This window comes from Rhinolophus hipposideros (assembly GCF_964194185.1).
Source record: "Rhinolophus hipposideros genome assembly, chromosome: X".
Classification (NCBI taxonomy): domain Eukaryota; kingdom Metazoa; phylum Chordata; class Mammalia; order Chiroptera; family Rhinolophidae; genus Rhinolophus; species Rhinolophus hipposideros.
Window position 1 is genome coordinate 65,434,281 of NC_138046.1, and position 17,803 is coordinate 65,452,083.

General features: G+C 33.4%; 1 protein-coding gene across 7 annotated transcripts in view; it reads right to left on the reverse strand.

Annotated features, from left to right (window-relative positions):
* PCDH11X (protocadherin 11 X-linked) overlaps nt 1-17,803 on the reverse strand; it is an 824,011-nt gene that overhangs the window by 358,116 nt on the left and 448,092 nt on the right. The window lies entirely within an intron of this gene.

Here is a 17,803-nt window from a genome sequence, read left to right on the forward strand (position 1 = left end):
AAAACAATAAACTGCATAGAAGAAAGCATAGGTACTAAACTTATGGACCTTGGGTTCAGAGAGGATTTTATGAATTTCACCTCATAGGCAAGGGAAGTAAAAGCAATAATAAATGAACGAGACTATATCACACTAAAAAGCTTGTGCACAGCTAAAGAAACCATCAGCAAAACAAAGAGGCATCCAACCAAATGGGAAAAGATATATGCAAACAACACCACCCATAAGGGGCTAATATCCAAAATATAACAACAACAAAATAAACAATCCAATTAAAAAATGGACAGAGGACCTGAACAGACACTTCTCCCAAGAAAACATACAAATGGTCAACAAATGTATGAAAAGATGCTCAACTTCACTAGCTCTTAGGGAAACACAAATCAAAACTACAATGAGATACCACCTCACACCTGTTAGAATGGTTATCATCAACAACACAAGTAATAACAAGTGTGGGAGAAGTTGTGGAGAACAGGAACTCTCATACACTGCTGGTGGGAATGTAAATTGGTACAGCCACTATGGAAAACAGTAGGGAGCTTCTTTAAAAAAATTAAGACTCCAATTACCATACAACCCAGCCATCCCTCTCCTGCGTATCTACCAAAAAACATCTCAAAATATTTATCCGTAAAGATATATGCATCTCTATGTTTATTGCAGCATTATTCCTAGTAGCCAAAAGATAGAAACAAAGAAAGTGTGCTTTGATAAGTGACTGGATAATGAAGATGTGGCACATATATATAACGGAATATTACTTGGACATTAGAAAAGATTAAATACTGCCATTTGTGACAACAATGGATTGATCTTGACATTATCAACCTAAGTGAAATAAATCAGACAAAAAAAGTCAAGACCCGTGTGATTTCATTCATTTGTGGTATATACAACTGAAAGAAACAAATGAACAAGACAAACAAACAAACAAGCAAACAAAATCTCATAGACACAGACAATAGTTTAGTGGTTACCAGAGGGTAAGGGGGGAGAGGAATGGTAGAAAAGTGTAAAGGGGGTTAAATATATGGTGATGGGAGGAGAAGTGACTCTGGGTGGTGAACACATAATGCAATATAGATAGTGTATTATAGAATTGTACAATTGAAATGATATAATTTTACTAACCAATGTTACTTTAATAAATTTAACAAAAATTATTTTAAAATAAATTACAATAATAAGCTCATGGCATTGCATTCCTTCCCTTCCCCCCCCAAAAAAAAAAAATAAAACCTAATAAATTTGGTATCAGGTACTAGTTTTTTAAAAGTGTTTAAAAACTTTTGGCTTCTCCTTAGGGTAGGTAAATAATGTTGTTCATAACATTTAGGAATTTCCTTTTCTGTTTTTCATAAAAAATACACATAATCAATCAGAAAATTTCCATTTAAAAATATTTATGACATGACTTGAAAATTTATTTTAATTAATTTTATTTTTTTATTTTTAATTACAGTTGACATTTAATATTTTATTAGTTTCCGTTGTACAGAATAGTGGTTAGACATTTATATAATTTATGAAGTGATCCACCTATAGGTCTAGGTAAACTGATCTCCTACAGCTTTGACTGCAACCAGCAGGACAGTCTTAGTTCATTTCCGAATACCAGGAAGCCAGTTAGAATTATAGCAATCTCTTTCTCATGGCTAACATTGAAAATTGGTCATCTGTCTGAAGAAGCAGTCAGGGAAATGTACTGCATGTCTACCAACATGTAATCAGAATTTCAGTTTAGAACTAAGGGTGACAACAAAGATAAAAATGAAATAAAATTCAACTTGTGGAAAGACAGTGCAATGGATCTATCAAACCATTGACAAATTGGGAAAATACCAATTAGCAGGAATTTGTGTAGTAAAGACACATTTTCGGAGATTTTGAGAGACTTAAAGTCTATTTGCAAGAAAACAATTTGCTATGGCACCATAAATCCTATTTAAGGATAGTCACACAGTAAATAGTGTGGTTACTGCAAAACTTGCCTGCACCAGATAGACTCTCATGTTTCTTACTTGGCTATCACTTCCAAAGTATTAGTCACATATGCAACACGGATTCTCCAAACAGAAACATTAAGATTGCCAACAGGAAAATATGCTACCACAAAAGACTAAGGGAAGAACAACCCATTTTTCTTACAATTTTATCAGGTTTGCAGCAGAGAGGGCAAAGAGAGGATGGAGAACAGACAGCACGATGCAGATAAGAAGCTGCGGAAGCACAAAGTGCAATGCCATGGGTCACACCTGGCATAAGAATGGACAATTCTAACTCAGTCACCTGGGCGCCCAGAGCAGTTGCATGAAAGTGCCAGGCAGATGGCAAGGAGGCTTCAATAGAGACACAAAGCTTACTTCGGCAACTGTTTCCCAGATTGGGCCATAACCCTGATGATGGTACCAAAAAATATTACTAAAAGTGTACTGTATACACATTTTTAACTCTTTGTTGTATACAGTGTGACAGTGTATAGTTCACAGATAGCATATAGGATACTTTTGCTATATTTGTGGCAACTCAATCTAAAGTTTGAAAATTGTTCTCAGCTTTTACTGTGCTTGGAAAATTACTACTGACTCTTGGAGAGGAAATAGTTTCCACGTTTTTTTTTTTCCTGTTATTCCTAAAATAAACTTTCCTTTTAGTTCTTTTCCTTGTTCTTTTGTGTCTCCCTCCCTATAAAGAATCGTTATTCTTTTTCATAATAAATCCAGTATCTACAAGAGAAAATTAGAAAAAAAATTAGTAATGTGAATGTCTACTTTCCCTTTCTTAAGGAAGAACGGTGGGGGGTAATTGAAGGGAAAAGTAAACAAAGATATTGATGCTTTTGACAGAAAACCAGAAAGAGAAGGTAAATCAGGGGAAGAAGAGAATAAAAGGGAAGAAGGGGTTTCAGATTCTCAGTGTTGTTATAGGTCCATTCCACCTTTGTCACTTATCCTACAATAAAAAACAAAACACACACACACACACACACACACACACACACATAAAACCATCTCCACTTCTTGTGAATCAGCTCACTGTCTCTCATCCCATCTACAATCCAAATCCAAAAAAATCACAGTAGTTCTAATGAATAAATTGTTGTTAACAGATTTGCAGCAGATGGAATTGTAGACAAGTAGCGTTTACTATAACTTTCACCCAGAAGTGTTGGCAAATGTCTTCCTTACTTCCATTTTTCAGTTCTGAAGGACAATCTGGCCATAAAGCTTCCTCACAGAAAAAGATCATGGTAACTTCGGTCATCCAAAGGCCAAAGGTAGAAAGTATCCATTTTGCAATTCCAATCTGAGATCCAAGGAAGGGATTGCTTCTCCAATAATATGAAAGATCATTTCTTCATAAAAAGAAAATATCTTTTTTCACCTATGATTTTCATCCCTCTATTCAACAATCCCACTCTTGCCACCCCCCTTTCCTAATCTCTTGCCTGGATTTCAGGTTGGGAATGTGAGGGAAAATAGTTACTTTCCACCTTCAGTCTTTGTATAACTCAAATACCATGATCTTTTTCCATGATGGAAATTTGCTACCTTCTTTTCCCTCAGAACTGAAAAATGAAACTACAGAAGACACATTTGCCAACACTTCTGGATGAAATGTATTTTAAACACTGCTTGCCTATAATTTTGTCTACTGCGAATCTCTATTAACCATAATTTATCCATTGTGCCAGTAGGGGAATAACTGATATTCATGATTCCTCTCAATCACTGACCCTGAAATGGACTCTGAATTATTAGGAAAAAGGGTTAAATGATATTTGCTATGATTTTGGTGTTAACTACTCTGTATTGTACTGTAATGCTTTAAAAAATGATCATCAAATGATGCAAAATATATAACTATTAAATTTAACCAACCAGAAATCCTTTTTCCCTCACTGTGATTAAAAAAATATCAACTTTGCTGTACAAAATACTCCCTGTAATAAGGCGTCAATCTAAAACAGCAGGGGCAAAAAGCAGGCAACCACAGCTGTATCTTTCAGTAGCCAAGGATTAGCTCTGTTGAAAGCGCAACTTCACATCTTTCAGTTTTTTCAAACTCTGTCCTATCACAGAAATAAATGGTGCAATGTAACTGTACTGTCAAAGAGTTGAATGTAGACACAAGAAAAAAGGCTGAATTCATCCGAGTTCCACATTGCTTTTTACTTAGAAAGATATCATTTTTTTGCCTCTACAAAAGTGTTGTTAATGTTTTGGAGAGTCTCATATATACTATTTCCAGCAATTTACATTATCATATTGTCACACAGAAGACTAAGTCATGATTTAAAAGTATTTGCAAGTCATAAATCATGGCTCTGATGCTTTTGTCCAAGAAAGAGTGTTTCTACCTCTGTGTGTTCAGGTACATCAACACTATTTCATTCATTTCCAAAGATGAAAAATAAAAGTGAAGTGTATAATTTTAGTAATAGCTTATGGAATTTGTTCGAAAGGAGGAGATACACAACAGAACTAAAAACCAATTATCCTTAATATATTTTAAGCAACACAGAGAAGATAGTTCATTTTGCTAGCTTGAGATCCCATAACCATTTTTATCCTATATTGGCTGCATGGGTAGGATTAAAAAGGTTGGAACTGGGTTAGAGCAGATGTGTGTTATATTTTACTGAGCCTTAAAAGTTACAAATGTGGTGTATCCATCTGTGAATTCTCTTTATATGGTAGGAGGGCAAATCTATGATTTCAACAGAAAGGAGCATTCCATTTTTTTGAAACTGTTATTAATTATTTAAAGCTACCAAACATACACATAAGCCACAGGATATATGTCTTTCCACCATAAACACACACTTATTATTGCATAAGCGAGACACTCTTGGGAAAGACGATGTTATACCATTATCTTTTAACAAATGAGAACTTTTTCTCAGTTCATCTCTCATCCACTAATTACATTCTCTATGAGACCCTAAAAGTATAAATCACATAATTAACAAATACTATGGTGTGTACATTGTTCTTATTAATATACAAATGTAACAGCTATCTAATAACTTTGCCTAGTGAAATAATGTGACTGATAAAATGGGTCCAATGAATTCAATCAGATATATTTATTTTGAAATATTTGGACACTTAGTTATGCCACTGGTTAGTCATTGCAAAATATTAAGCTTTTTTTCAGAAAAGCATGATAACATAGGAGGACTTGATTTTCTGCTTTTACAAATAACAAACTCAATTTCTCCACAAGTCAACACACTGATACACTTTCCATGAAATCACTGGAAGTGACATTATTATGACTTCCTTGATGGTTTCAAAATGATCAAATGTGTTATTTAGAAAGTTGAACCTGAATTAAGGTTAAAACATGTGCTTGTAGAGCTAGATGTTAGAAGTCAATTATTCTTTTCTGGTTATTTCATTGCATAGCCTTGACAATGCATTTTAACCTCCCCAATCATAGTGGAAGAAATAACCATGGGAATGTCATAGGTTGTAAAATTAGCATATTTGTGTCTGATAATCTCTAATATAAGTATGTGCAAATATAAGGTAAATAGAAAATGAAGGTATAATTAACACTCACAAATTTGATACATTAATGATTTGATTAGATATGAAACAAATGAGAACAATTGCACTGATCATACTCAAATTTTAACAAAAATAATCAATGGAGCTATAGCTGTATTTAACAAGTTTAACTGTCATCTCTGTCATTGCTACTACTACTCTTATATAAAAAAGTGTTTTAGACTAATGTGTTTCAGATTCCTATGAGTCAATTCTTTTAAAAATACATAAAAAGGAAAGTCATTTTTCCTTTTGTTCTAACTCAATTGTAGTCAGCTCTTAATTCACTGAAATTTATTAAAATATTATTTACCTTTTCCATTTTAAGTACATTTGCTTATGTTCATCAGTGTATAAACATTTATTTATAACAACTGAAAACTGAAATAAGTTGGGCTGTAATAAAAATCATGAAAATACAGTAATTTAGCTTTAGAAGCTAAGTTTTAGCTCTTGCTATAAACAGATAGAAAAAACAGAGTTCCATTTCCAACAGGAAAAAAAAGAACTTTAATAAACATTTAATATTAGTGCCACGCATTGCATTCATTGAGAAGACAGCAGATGCATCATTTTATATGTGATTTTAAGTACATAGCGTTAAATTCAGATAAAAGGTTCACTGTAATCATTAATAATATAGATATAATAGCAGTAATTTGAATTTAATATACATTTAAATTATATAAACAAAATACCATCAATACACCTTGAAGGAATTTCAGTAAATAGAACTGAGTTATACAGTGGATAAAGAGCAGTTATAAAAATTGAACCAGGGATTAGATTTGCGGTCTAGATGGCAGAATACATAAACGCTGTGCTTGCCTCCTCCTGTGACCACATCAAAATTACAACTAAATTATAGAACAACCATCACTGAGAATCACCTGAAGACTAGCTGAACAGAATTCCTAAAACTAAGGCTATAAGGAAGAAGCCACAGTGAGATTGGTAGGAGGGGAGGAGATGCAGACGGGGCAGGCTCCACACCAACAGTGTAGTGATTAAGAATTGGGAGGAATACGTAGGCTGTGGAGGACCCCCCGAGGAGCGAGAGGTCCCAGCCCCACACTGGGCTCTCTAGCTCCAGGCATGAGTACCCGGAGGAGTTCCCATGGGAAAGAGGAGTCCCCATAACATCTAGCTGTGAAAAAACATTGGGGATTGCTTCCAAGTGAGACAGAGGGCTGCTGGAGTTCCAGGTGTTCCTCTTTAGGGGCTTTAAGTCTCCCAGTGACTTAAGATCATTTCATAATTGGATAGAACATTCCTTCTTATAGGTAGTATAAGAGCTAACTGGCTACTGAAAGAGCAGACTATCCCAGACCTCCCACAAAAGGCCTAACATTTCCGTAAGTAGCCATTAACTTTTGATTTTGCTTTCTCCCTGTCAAAAATGAAAGTGCATTTCTGAGAGTAGTAATATATTAAATCCAATAGCATGGGTTTATTTTGTAGAATTAGCTAGCTATCAGTTTATTTGGTAGAGAACAAAGCCTGAAGAAATAAGAGATTGGGTAAGAACATGCTGATGAAGGAAAATTTAAAAGAAGTGACGGGGAAAACAATTCTAGATTCCAGGATATTGTTCAAATAGTATTGGATCAATTGGGACATACAGCACAAGTATCCAAATTGTGGTCGACTGAATGAGGACATCAAGTGCTAGAGTGGAGAGACAAACAATGCAGATAGCGAATACTGAAATGGAGATGTGTTGGGATAGGCAGAACAGAAGCACTATTTCTTTTTAAATTTGAAGTCTATAATCTTATTTGTTTTTTAATAATATATACTTGAGTTGTATTAATTTTCTCAACACTTTTTTTTTACATTTTGTTTTTTTAAATTAATTTTATTGGGGTGACAATTGTTAGTAAAGTTACATAGGTTTCAGGGAACAATTCCTTGTAATATATCATCTATATCTCACATTGTATGTTCACCACCCAAAGTCAGTTCTCCCATCACAACATATTTGACACTCTTTATCCTCTTCTACCACCCCCTTCCCCCTTACCCTCTGGTAACCACTAAACTGTTGTCTGTGTCTATGAGTTTTTATTTGTCTTGTTCATTTGTTGCTTTCAGTTTTATATCCCACATGGAGGTCCCTCAAAAAATTAAGAACAGAATTACCATAAGACCCAGCAATCCCTCTTTTGGGTATCTATCCAAAAAAACCTGAAAACATTTATGTGTAAAGATACATGGATCCCTATGTTCACTGCAGAAGCACTATTTTAACATTCCAGTTTTTCACTAATAGTCAATTCCAACAACATGCTACTAGCTTGGTATCCACTGTTTTAATGTCATATAAATACAGGATATTGAATCTTACTATCACTACCACTAATAATAATAATAGCTAAATTTGCATAGCAGTTCTACATGTGAGATATTGTTAAAATTAGTTTTAGATACATAAACTTATTTAATATATACTTATTTAATCCTTACAACAAAGAAGTGAAGTGAGTATGACTATAATCTTCATTTTACTACCTTGAAAAAGACCTTATTTCATCACTTAAAATACTTTCATATTTGTAGATGTGAGATTGTTTTAAGGAAATCAATATCTGTGGATTATAACCCTTTTCTTGCTACATTTTCAGTCATTACTACTTTGTTCTTATTAAAATCTTTCAATAGCACTAAAAAGTAAACTAAATTGTCTAATAGAAAATCTCCAGAATTGGAAACTAATAAGGTCATGTAGAAGAACATACCTTTGCCTAAGCATCAATTGATAAGTACAGAAGCCCATTTAATTTAGAATGAGATAAATGGCTTCTTTTAAGGAGTCTATCTGCACTATATCTACTTGTTTTTCCTTTTATTTACTTGTTTTTTCCTTTTAAAATGTCATTTAAAGCACTAAAGAAATGAAGTCCAGCAGCCCACTCTATTTTTCAAAATGTCAAGATGACTTTCAGCTAACCATCAATACCCCTCAATTTAGGGCTAATTCTGAATCTTCTGAGAATGGTGGAATATTTTTGTGCACCAACAATACAGAATTATTTTCAGTCTCATTAATAGAGTAAAAGAAAAAAAAACAAAACAAAACAAAAAACTCCTATGTATGATAAAGCAGAGTGAAAAACTTTTTCTAGTGAATGTTCTGTATACAGAGGGTGCCAAAAAAATACATTTTAAGAAAGGAAAAAACCGTATTAAAATTTCAATACTCAATATATACCAATAGCAAAAGATGAATGTAAGTCATGTGTATAGACTTTTTGGCATCACCCATATATGAATAAAAAAATAGACAATTTAGGTTAGTGTATTTCCTTGTTTTCAATTTTAGTTCTCTAACAAAACTAACTTAAAGCATAAAGATGCATTATTACGAAATAGATTGATGTACTACTTTTCCTAAAGTATGCCATGGTCTATCAGAAAATCCATATTGTGTAATAATGTGGGATCAGTACCATAGATTTTGCTAGCACAATTGCATTACATTGCATACTGATATAATAATAATAATAATAATAATAATAAACTGGGCACTGAATAAATGTCATCTTTCATCACAGTAAAATACATCTGTTCTTGTGTCTTCATTACAATATCAGTTAGACTGCATGTATGCAATCTTCAGTTATTTAGAGTGAAAAAGAGAAGGATAAAAAGCAAAGAAAGGGCTTTTAGTATCTATGGGCCTCCAGATACCACAGTTCAGTAGCTACCCAAATTGTTTTCAGGCAGTTTGGCATATATCATCAAGTCCTTCAGATTAAATTTGAAATGTAGTCCCAAATGTGAAAATATAGGAGTCTATCCACTAGACCCCAGAGTTCCAGCTCGTTTTCACACAGATTTCTGCAAAAAGCCATTGAGAGTTGACACCAGATTATCCCCCAAATGAAATCTATGTATTGCATTGGAAAATATCCTGTTCAAACATAAAAGAAATAAACTGTACTTTCCAGGCAGTAGAAATAGTCTTGTGCACAAACAATTTTAGATTCCTTAAAAGTTTCTAAAAAAGGTGGCCCTACCTTTCAACACAAGTTGTTCACATCCTATGTTTGTTGGCAGCTGTTAGGGGCACCCATCTAGAAGAGACTCAGTAATATTACCGTGTGTTCACCGGAAATAAGACCTAGCCGGACCATCAGCTCTAATGAGTCTTTTGGGGTAAAAATTAATATAAGACCCAGTCTTATATTATATTATGTTAGATAAGACTCAGTATTATATTAAAACAAGACTGGGTCTTATATTAATTTTTACTCCAAAAGACTCATTAGAGCTGATGGTCCAGCTAGGTCTTATTTTCGGGGAAACACAGTAATTTATCCAATTCTCAGAATTATCCTGAATAGTAGACATTCATGGTGGATTAAAATATTGCTGTCTGACATCTTTTATTCTGGGGAAGTATAACAGAATAAACTTTACAGCAGGTATCCGCATAACTTTTTCTTTGTGTGTTAAATAATTGCTTAAAAAGCACCTAGTACTTTACAACGTCTAATAGCTCGATCCAGTCTTGCACACATTCTATTCCATACATACAGCTTTGATATTTGTTTTTGGTTTCCTAATAATGCAATTAGGAAGCACAACTTTAGAGCTAGCAGGAATAAATATGAGCCATTATAATGATTAGCACTAATTTGACTAAGCTTCCCCCAAGTACAGTGAAAGATAACAAGAATATTTGATATTGATTAAATATACATAAATAGGTTTATGTTAATAATAATTAAATTGGCTATCAATATAACTTAAATAGAATTTGCATATGATGTCATAATTTTAATTTTATTAAGAAAAAGTTAACTGCAATAATCAGTTTAATACGGCCAGTTCAAGTTATGATTGTATAGAGAGTCTTAAAATTTGAACCCACTAAAAGAAATATGGGTAATTTAGTCAACTAATAAAAAAGGTAACTTGTCTAAAAAGAGAAATTTTAAATCAGTTGATGGACGCTGCAGCGTTCATCAAGAAAAAAAGACTGAAATTTAAGAAAGATACCTTTTTTCATTCCATGTAAACTTCACGTAAAAGGAAACACTTAATCTAAAGAGTCTGTGATGTGTACCTCAAATGAAAGCACTTATATGAAGCTGTATGGCTAGTGAAAGGTGAATGAATGGAATAAATATGCCTAGAAACACTGGCTAGATCACACGTTGATACAGCATTTTATATGGCCATTTGTGCAAAACTGTTCATCAGAGCATGAAAAATGCTAGCCTCTTTGTATTAGAAAACAACATAATTTGTAAAACTTGACACGGAATCATGTGGGAGGAAAGTTAGGCATTAGAAACTTAAACATAGTTGTAAATAAGAAAAATAAAATGAAATGAAAAAAATCACACTAAATCACTGACTCATCAAGTTTGGCTATGACATGAAATTAGATGAAAAGAAAACCTTCAGTTCTGATAGGGAAAAGGTATCAATCCCAAATTCAGTGCATTTTGCTTTAACCATGCTGCAACACTGTACATTCATGGTTAGGGGATTAAAGTGGCAATAATGAAGACCATTTTAATAAAAACTGTAAAGAAATCCTTATCTTTTATTGACATAGTTGTTCATATCATTAGGAAGAACAGGGGCAAGCAATTAATAACTGTTTTCCATATTCCCAAAGGCAGCATAACTTGGTTAATTTATTCAGCTTAAATTACCTGCTTTTACACGGTGATAAGTATTGCAATAGGTGTTGCTAAAATGATTAATCCTAATTGGAATTATCATATAGTGAGCTTGGGATATTGATTGTCCTATCCTATCAATTTAATTTTTTGCTCAAGAAATCTGGCTCGAGTGTCTACTGAGTCTAGTGTATACTGAGTCTTCAGATCCCAGAATCACAAACGTGTTCAACACATTTGGACAATGATAGATCTATAGGTAGAGAGATAAATCTTTTTTTTTTTTTTTAAGTTTTGGTCTGCTTTTCCTAATATCAAGAGACTATGATTGATTTAATAATTGTCTTTTTAAATGTCGTGGAATAGATTCACAACTGCAGGATAAGAGAAAATAGCATTCATAATTTCCCAATAATGAAAAATCTCTTAACAGTCTGCCCATGTCTTCCCATCAGAAATAGTGGAACTAATATACACTAGCGCAGATTCCATTCTTGTTATTCATCGTGGTTAAAGTACGTTAGTAGTGAATGTAAGTGTTCAGATTTGATCACAAAATTGACCTCTCATCTAATTAACCATATAGCTCATAAATATCCATCCAACCTTGACCAAAAAGAATCAATGCTAATCCGATTTTATTTGAGCATAATCCACTGCAAAGAGTTTAACATATCTCCTCTGTTTGTATCTTTAATAATATCTGTACTCTTCCATATTTTCGTTTTGATTTTGGAACATGTATTATGACACAATGTTCTTAACCTTATCATGCAATGATATTCTACCTTTACTGTTTTATATAATTTAATGATACAGGCTTACTAAATAATACCCAACCATGTCCTCTTTCAGTGTATTTGTATAGTCTATTTATACTAAATTCCATAAATTTAATTTCTATATCCTTCTTAAAAATTGAACTAAGATATTATTTTTGGGTGACATTATATTTGTGAAGTTTAAAATCCTCTAAGTTCCATAATTTTTATCCATTTTGTATGAAAAATGTTGAACATGAACACTCTCAAATTTATATTTCAAGAGCTAAAATAAATTTTAAATCTAGTAATTCATTAGATAGCTTTCAAACAATCATTTGCTGTACAGCTCCCATGGAATGAAATGACAAACTCCAAAAGCATTATTTTAGAACTTCTCTTTCTTGCCCATTTCCCTTTTCCCTCCTCCTTGTTTTCTTTCTTTTCCTTCTCCTCCTCCCTCTCTTGTTGCACCTCTTCTTTCTTCCTGTTGTCCCATAACTCTTCTTTTTTTCCAAAGAAATTCAGGTGAAAGAATTTAATTTACTTGACTAGCATCTATATCTGAATGTACATGTCACGACTAGCCCAGGTCTGGCCACACAGTGGGCCATCTATAAATGACTGTTGAATGAAAAATGAAATGAACCCCCGTAGCATATATCATAATGTGTATTTCAGACACAGCAACCTAGTTTTTATTCTGTCACCAGATTAGTCGAAGAAGACTATGAGGCCATCCTACAGGATCCAGATGAGTTGAAAATAAGAGATAATTATTAGGTCAATAATCCATAGTGCACTTGTTTTTAATTTGGACTCTTGTTGTTTGAAGGAAAAGCCATGTGACAAGGGAGTCATAAAACACAATCTCCAGATATTACAATTCTATGCCTCATAGTTTAGGACTTTTAAGATTAATTAATGATAATTTTCCCTATAAATTGTATATATATAACTCAATCACATTGATATCTGTTATTACTGCATATTGACTATTTTCTTCTGTTAATCATCTTGCCTGATCCAATTTTGCAACTTTAAATGTCAGCTTCCTAAGTATGTGTTTCTTTTCTTTTTTTTTAATCATTCCCCCCACAATGTTTACAGGCAAATACACACAAATTAAAGTAGGACAGATCAAAATACAGATGCAACTTTCTGAATGTTTGACCTTATGAAAATAACCCTTGATTCAGAAAAGGTAAGACTAAAATGCAGTGGAGACAAGCAGCAGTATGGGCAATAGACATATCTGGCATATCACCTTTTAGTCAGGTTAGCCCAATGAGCTCAGTGCACAAATGGCCCTCATCTATCATAACCACCCAACTGCCATCACCAGCACTGACATGTAAAATTCAGTTAGCTAAACAAACAAACAAACAAACATACATACAGATGCTTACAGTACTGCAGAGGGAACTCACTCTGAACTTGACCATATATTTTGTCAGTTCGTTGGTTCATTCGTTGAAAACAATTTTTATTCTTCCTATCTCATAGATTTATTTAAGGCAGTAATTTTAGACTAGATTTCAAGTTTTTCCCACATTTAATACTACACTTAATAAACTAAGAGCTATTTCTCACTATAATGTTTTAAAATTTATTAGATAAATAGATTTTTAAGGAATGAAACTACTCTTGCATTAATAAGGTAAAGCATAACTTCAGACAATTGGTATTGTTTATAATTCCTTAGGATGGAACATTCTCACTGGGTTAATAATTACCAGCTAATAAATTGTTCTATCACTTGAGCAAATATGGGTTAATTTATTTCCAAAAAGGTGTGCAGTGAACTACATTGAGGCAGTTTTGTAATGGCCAATGCCTGAATTGAGTTTTTGATATAAGAAAAGTTTACAAGTCTACTCTTGGGCATCTTCTTAATATAGTTAAATCCCCCACTTGAAAAGTTGTGCATAGGATATGTAAGACAATGACAACGTTTGCTTTCTCTTGATTGTGCTGATGAGAATGACCTGCACTGAATATTAACTTAAACATGGTTAATGGTTGCTATAGAGTCCCAGGGAGGTGTTTTGTATTAAAATATCAACAGGGATCTTGAAATAGCAGTAAGTCTCTGCTAGAAAAATTATTAATAATGGAGTGCTGTAACAACTTAATGCATGATGACTATATCTCTTAAAATATTCTTATGTGTCATGTAAAGAGGTTTTATAAATTAAATAGTATGTGTGAGGCAGACAATGACAGTTATTTTTAAATGTTCTCTAAAAACATTCTCTAATCTTTTAATACACTGCAAAGAATACATCAAGGATTTGTGGGGTGCAGCTCATATTTAACAGATTTCTTGGTAACAGCCACTTGAATAATAAGCACAGAGTAAAAGGTCAAGGATTCACAGTTTACTGTCTTTAGGGAAGAGCAATATAATCTTGGCTTTTTGCACATTTTGTAAAATGGGTCAGAGAGTGTTCATACATATCATCAGTCTACAGAGCTTTAGCTCTTGCATGCCCAATGCTACCTTGCCATCCTGTTCCGACATACTTCTTACCATTGCCTTTAATTCACCCCCTCATCTGAGTTCCACTTTTAGCAGGCCACCTCTTACTCTGATAACTTTCCTGCAATCTTTCCAGTCTGGTAAAGTTTTTGTTTATCTAGCAGTAGTACTACCATATAGCCACATGAAGAATGGAAATGTTATTCAGCTATTATATGTTTATAGATTTCAAATGAATATGTTCAACACACTATGACATTGAATTGAGAGAGTGTTGTGAAGCAATACTATTTGAATATTTCATTCAACAACAACAAAATACATGGTTGTTGTTTGGATCAACATAAATGGGCACATTTACTATCCTTACTTAAGACCTAGGCTTGAAATCTGGTCTGCTAAAATCCTCACAGAATCTTTTAAAGATTAAACTGTAAGGTTGGGCAAAAAGTCTAACCTGCTCCATCAACCAGGGATTGAATAAACATATTGAAGGTATGCACTGCCTTTTTGAAAGGTTTCATCTCATTCACAGTCGCATGTGAATATTTTCACTAATGCTGACTAACCTCATTGGCAAATACATTACTAGGCATTGCTTGCCTTTTCTGTGGCTACTAGTCCTATATTGGCGTGTGAACTATATTTCACATTACAATACAATTATGGCATTATTCTACTGAAATTCATAAAAAGACCAATCAATACAATTTTTTTTTCTCAGTGAAACTGAATTTTACATAGAGGGTTTTCCACAGCAACAAATAAAATTTACCAATACACTTTTTAATTAAAAAGAAAATACTAAATATAAATTAAAAGCAGTAAGAATTGAATAAAATAGTTTTCAAGTTTGGCTATGCATTTGAAACATCTAGGAAGCTTAAAAAGAAAATAAAAAATACCAATGCGTGGGTCCTACCCCAGACATTTTGATTTAATTGGTCTGGGATACAAACTGGGCATTGCGAATTTTCAAAGGTCCCTAGGTGATTGGAACACATAGCCAGAGTTGAGAAGCACTACAAAAACTCACTCATAACTTGAGATTCACTGTGCAGTGAACCTCATTATTTGATGAGTATTATTAGGACATGGGAGAAGCAACTGGACTAATTAATTGAGCATTTGTTATCTACTTGTTTCACAGAGCCCAACAAAAGCCAATAACCTTGGCCACCATGAACTTTCGTTTACTACAGGGGTTTTTTGCCAGGAGTTGTGATTTTTTTTTTTTTTTTTCCTATTGCAGGTGGCTTCTTTGCTCAGTCTTTTAACGGGAGTTCCTGTTTTGCAATAGCCGCTGCAATTTTTATGGCTAATCCAGAGTACAATGTTTTAAATCAACTTAACACCCGGACAACTTTACACAGACATTACAGAGATGGTATCTGATCATCAATAAAAATGATACACAACCTGTTCCGGAGTTACACAACGAACAATTCCCAGCAATAAGCTTTATTACGGAATATGAAACAGAGCTCAGAGAAGTTCCTTTATTGTTAAAGATTTATAGCATTGCTTTCACAGCTGCTTACTATGGAAAAGACTGAAGGTCAGTATTTAAGATTTGCTCCACTACACATCTTGTTTTCACAAAAAATAAGGAGGGCAATCTGTCACGTTAGTAAAGAGATGCACTGTTTGAAGCATTATGCACTTCAAGGAGAAAACCCAACTCTTAAATCAATATTTAAAGTATATTTGGATAACAAGAGCTCTCTTTCATAAATAATAAAACAAGCTGTTAAAGGATATCTGATAAACCCTTCAGGCCAAGAGAAGTCAAATACAATGGGAAGGGGGATACCATTTGAACAGAATAAAAATGCAATGGCTTATATTACTAACACAAGCTAAAAAGAGACCAAAATGTAGGTGTGCTCCAAAACGTGAAGATAAATAAGAAGGCATTATATTTTAAAAACAGTTTAGTGAATTCCAGTTTAAAACAGTTTAAAAACAGGAAGTTCCAGTTTAAAAACAGGAATTCCTTACCTTTAAATGAGTAAGCCTAATGGAAAAGCTAAGTACATGTAAGTGGAATTTAGTTTTCTTCAAGAAGACTGTTCTATAATAAGTTATTATATTAAACTAAGCCAGTTATATCATATTGAATTTTTGAGTTACATATCTGTTTTCCTTATTATGCAGTGTCGTCATTAAGGTCAAATTCATTTAGATCTTTTCACTACCAAGCACAGAGTCTGATACATAAAAACCATAATATATATGTTTGGTAAATAAATAACACACTTTTATTACATATTTACTAGTTTTCAAGTAGGGTGTCAGGCATAAGCTAGAGAAACTTACAAGACATCTTGAATTATTAATTCTAGATATCTCAGCATTAGACTGTAGGATTTACTACTTTAATGTCTCTAAATCAAAGCTAAAAGTTAATCCTGAAATTTCTTTTAAACAATAAAGAAATAATTTAAATAAACAAGAAGGACTAGTTTCACATCTTAAGTCATAGTCTTGAAAATTTGCTAGTAAAGTTTGGTAAAATAACACCTAATAATAAGTTTCCAGAGGCTTCCCTGTGAGTTCCTTGTGAGTTAAGTAGGATAATTGCCCACCTTAAAAATTAAATGCATGACGAGGGGCGATATCTAGGAAGTAAATGAATACAAGCAAGTATGCCAGAGATAATGTACCTAACCTAATGGTCACAAGATATGAGGCTTTAAAATCTCAATTCTTATTTATAATTGTCTCAATATCTGCCTCAGCAACCTTCACTAACTCTATTGGCGGAATACACATTCAGAAGAAAACTTATTAACCTTTCAAATAAATGTGGTTTGCTGGAAAAGAGATGACTCTAAGTCACCATTACCGAATATTCTCCTTACAATGCACTCTGACATCCAGATATTTATCACAGAAAGAGACAAAATATTTCAATCAATACTGTCATGTTTTACCAAACTTCATCAACCTCCATAGGTCCACATCTACTTATATCATTTTTCTATACATTAATGTATGCTTGCTCTAGTCCTCAAACATTGATACTTAAAGAACATAACATGTAAAATAAATGGTCTTTAAGATAATTAAGGGGTTTTGTTGCTTAAAACACTCAATGAAAATCATGTTATTACTATAAAGACTACAAATTATGAATATTAGGATACTATGAAAAACTGGCATCATTGCAAAATAAAACATGGTACAACAATCACACATGTGACTATAACTTGTACTTTAAGTAGATAGTGAAAAAGTCTCTGTCCCCTACTGGTGGCAAGAAACCAATAGATCATGGAGCAACCAAACCTTAGCTCAGCCAAGAAGAAAGCCTCGGCCAAGCTGGAGCATCACCCAGCTGCCTCCAAGGACACACACAAAGGG